Below are 4,588 nucleotides of genomic sequence, written 5' to 3'. Positions count from 1 at the left end.
AATCTAGAATTTTCCCAGTGTCTCATCTCAAAATTGTCTTTTCTTTGCCTTCTGCATCACAGAAGGTTTCACTTCCTCTGCATGTCTAAGGTTTGAGTTTGTGCTCCTAAGACTTCAGTACTGGTTGGACTGGCCCTGTCCAAATTATTGAAAATGTCAGTTAAAGCTGCTTGTTACATCTTTCATTAATTTATGTTAATGCACAGAGTTAATGCAGGATGGGACTAACAACATGTTGACTTACTGGAAATCTTTCAAGAGTCAGTGTTTATTATTCTTTTTTTTGCAGGCACGGTAGTGAAAAAAATTATTAACTCATTTGCTTGGTGAGCTAAATATGGGCAAATGGCTGAATTCTGTGGGAAATGAGAGAAAGGCCCTTTGGATAAAGATAGTGTTTCATGTTACTTTTTTTTTTTCTGTCAAAAGTGACAAGGAATATTCCATATATTTGGCTGATTCATCAGAGATGCCCAAAATTGTATTGTTTAAGATTGAAATGGATCATTAATATTGATTATTGTCATTTCTTTATAGATGGTTCCGCTTAATTTCTAAATTTCTTTATTAGATGTGTGTCTGTCACACTCCAAGAACAAGTGTTTTTGATTAGCATGAGCACCAGTGTTAAAGATACAGCAAGTTAAAAAAAACAAATGTGCTTTAAAAGCAAGAAAACAAAAAAATAGCTCAGTGCTTCCTTTCCCACTGAGGGCAGAATTTCAGGAGGAAATCTCTCAAATCTGTGTTGCTTCTTTATGTGCTGATAAAGTGACTGGGGCTCCCCACCTCCTACCAGAACTTTTTACTCGGCAGAATATGAACCTTGCCAGCTTTAACCCACCAAGGAGAGAAAGAGATGAAATTTAAGCAAATAGGCCATCCTCTGACACTTCAGTGCTGTGGTGTTACCCTTATGTATTTTCCTTTGTATCAGAAAACGTCCATACTGGGAAAATAAATAGGCAAATGTGTGAACCTTCAGCACTGCCCATCTGAGACAGCAATTTGATTCCTGCTGCTGTTCATGTTAACTTTGTTCCTCAGACACTGGAAGTGCAACTGTAGAATTAGCAATTCTAATAAGTGATGAGTACCCCTGTGCTGAGGAAACGTGGGCTAAGCAGGAACTTTTGAAGGTGAGATGGCTTTAGAAATCCTGCCAGAAATCTGAGTAACTGACTTGTCCAGGAAAGCTGAGGCTGAGTGTGGAACTGAACTCTGAGATGACTGGTGTCTTACTTTCCTGCTACTCAGTATTCCTTGCTTTGTACAGCATTTGTATTTCTATTTTTATCCACTCTGAAAAGAACTTAATTGGGCTTCTTGCAAAGGTAAATGCAGTAAAATGAGTGATGTAGAAAAGGCCTGAAAGGCAGCAAATTTCCTGGGCTGAGCACAACAGCATTGGCCCACATCACACCCAGTGGTGGCTTTGCTTTATGTATGGCAAGTCATGTTTCCCTTGCAGGTAGATTAGTGGCCTTAGAAAATCCCTAAAACTAGTAAATCTGTTTCTGCTGCGTTATTGATTGATGCCAGAATTCTTATTTTTTTTTCTTTATTTCTTACTTTGAAAAGAACATCAGTGAGTTTAATCTCTGTCATTCAGTCATTTATTTAAACCTGGAATGGGCCCATATGTCCTTGTACAAATGAAGAACAGCTCAGGGCTGATTAGTATTCCCTGAGCCTTCATGGATTATTATTAGCAACTTTCCCCCCTTGAATGTTTACAGAGCTTTTGTGAGCTTTTTACATCAGTTAGCTTGTCCTTTCAATTTTCTATTATACCTTTTGTAATTGCTTTCTGTCTGTATTTGATATGTTGTTGCTTTACTCCAGTAACTTCCATTATCACTTTTAGCTTTGCTGTTGCTGGGATCAACCTGATTGCATTATTTACTCTGTTTGCTTTAAATATCACTTCTTCCTTGTTCTCCCCCCCCCTCTCCCACCATCTTTCTGGGAATATTTTAGCTTAGCAACATAATGCTGTCTGAAGTCTTATTTGTTAGCTTCACAGCCTAAGACCATGATTGCTTGAAGCCAAATGATACGTTATCATAAAGCACTAAACACCCACAGACCATTATTGAATTTATCATAGCTATGAGCCCAATACAAAGTGAAAGATAAACTTGTTTTTTACTGCCTGTGGAAGTCAGCAGGTTGATTCCTCCTTTAATTCTCATTTTTGTCAATACCAGAATAATTAAATCCCCATCACTAAGACCCGTTAATTCACAGCTCTCTCACCACAGCGAGTCAAACTACTTTTTTTTTGAGCGTAGGGTTGTGGTAAAACACAACAAATTCCCACTCCAAGCTTTCCTGCTTGCTCCATTGCCTACCAGAGGCTCTGCTCCCTGCAGAAGGAGGGGGTGGGATGCTGCCCAAGCTCTCCTCTCCCCTTTTCTCAGTGTGTGATGTGTGACAGATGTGGATGATTCCTCTTTGAAGCCAAACTCCAAAGTTCATTAAGTGTATAAGGGGCCTGGCTGTGTTGGTTCCTGCTCCACACGAAAGCCTGACAAAGTTTAACCAGCACCTGCCATTCCCAGCCCATCCAAACCTCTCTGTCACTGGAGGAGTGAAGCCCCCTATTTGTAGAGAGAAAAAATTACTGTGTTATAATCAACACGGAAATTGGATGCAAATTTTCTTATTAATCTAAAACCAAAAATGGAGTTTCCCTTCTGTTCCATGCTCCAGATAACTCCAGCACTGAATCCAGTGCTGTTATCCTTGGGGAGGCTTGGTGGGATTGCAGAGCACAGGTACATGCAACTCTGTCCGGCACTAAGGAAGGCAAGACCCACTTTAACTAACCAGTGCCAGCTCTGTAAGGAATCTGATTTGCATGCACATCACAAAATTCTAAACGAAAAACTATAGGTAAAAGCAGAAGAGATTTATCCTGCACTTCATTAAACATGGGTATTAGGTAAATTTAACTACTTAATTCGCACCTTAAGAATTCTTAAGAATCAGTTTTGTTTATCGTTTTAGAGAAAGGGACATTTCTGGTTAAAAAATAATTTCTGGAACATAGGACATTTGTGAAGTCTTACAATAACAATATACAATGTTATAGGATGAAAATCTCTGCTTCTGTTCCTTTTAACCTAGCACCAGCTCTCCTTGCTGTGTCTTAAGTATATGGAATAATGACTTTCACAAATGAGTTGTTGCTTTTTCTGCATCCATCACCACAGGGGTACTGGGTACTCAAACTCCCATTACCAGGTTGTAAAGCAGCATCTCTCTAGAAGACAAACTATGCTTCACAAAAGGTTTGATTTGTAGGTCCAGGCTCAGATTTGGACTTGTGTACAAATATGTTTTCAGTCTTTAGGTGTATTCCTGTAACACTTTAGAGATGCAGACTGATCCTCTACTGCAAAAGGTGCAAAATACTGAAAAAGCTTTTCAATAAAGAAAAGATGGCTTACACAGTTACAAGGTTTCTTTGTTACAGTCTTCAGTCATTTAAATAAAGGCAGAAAGGAATTTGTGTAAATATGATAAAAGATGGGCCACAGCCATATTTGGCTATTTAGCTTTTATTCCTTATTTTGCTGTGCAAGGTTTCCTTTCTCCTTCAAATTAATTAGAGAAAAACTCCATCCGTAAAGCCCTGCCTTGAACTTAATGCTAGGTCAATGAGCCTATGCTCTTTCTGGTACTGAATGCTGTCTGTGATTATTGCATTCATTAATTTTTACACAGGAAATAATGCCTCTGCCTGGATCTATAGCAACATACAGATTTCCAAATCAAACTTCATCTGTACTGTGGATGGGAGGGAAGCACAGAGCTGGTGCAGTGTCAAATCAAGTTAAAGAATTCAATTCCATAGACAACAAATGGCAGTGCTTATTATATGATGCAATTTAATATTACAGTCCTGCAGAAGCTTTCTGATCTCCCTTGGTTCATGTACTTTAAAAAAAATAGTTTAAGCCACTGCCTCTTTGGTATCCAAACTCTGGCTGTAGTTCTGGTGGTTATAATTCAGATCTGTTTTTAGAATAATACTTTACCTAACAAAACAAAGTAATTCCTTGTGATCTTAATGATCTTATTTGCAAGAATATTTTCTTCAGGCATTAGAATAAATATCATTGTATGGCTGACATCCAGAATGTGGTTTCACACACACTTCTGACCTCAAAAATCCCTCACATCCACTTGCTCCACAACTTTAAGGTATGAAACCATCTCAGCTTCCAAACTTGCATCACCACTTTTCAGAAAAAGGTCTTGCCAAGAACAAGGAAATTTTAAATTTGCTTTTCAAGGGCATACTAGAATTTTGTGATTTTTTAAAAGTATTAAACGGTATGGACATCATCCCAAAATGTGACTTTTATTTACCAGCTGAATGTGGAGGCTTTCTGAAAGCCAAGCTGACGATCAAATACCCCATTCTAGGCGCCTAGTTTATTTATGTAGCAGAATGTCTCTGCTTAAAGTCCAAAGGCCTTACCTTGTAAGTGGATCAAGCGCAGAAAAGGTGATGAAGAATTGAAGTGTGCCCACTCTGTGGTGGCAGCCAAGAGCCAGAGGGGTCACGGCCCCCGAG

Source organism: Cinclus cinclus, chromosome 16, assembly GCF_963662255.1.
Source record: "Cinclus cinclus chromosome 16, bCinCin1.1, whole genome shotgun sequence".
Taxonomy (NCBI): domain Eukaryota; kingdom Metazoa; phylum Chordata; class Aves; order Passeriformes; family Cinclidae; genus Cinclus; species Cinclus cinclus.
The sequence above is the reverse complement of the archived record's forward strand: the minus strand, read 5'-3'. Positions refer to the sequence as shown.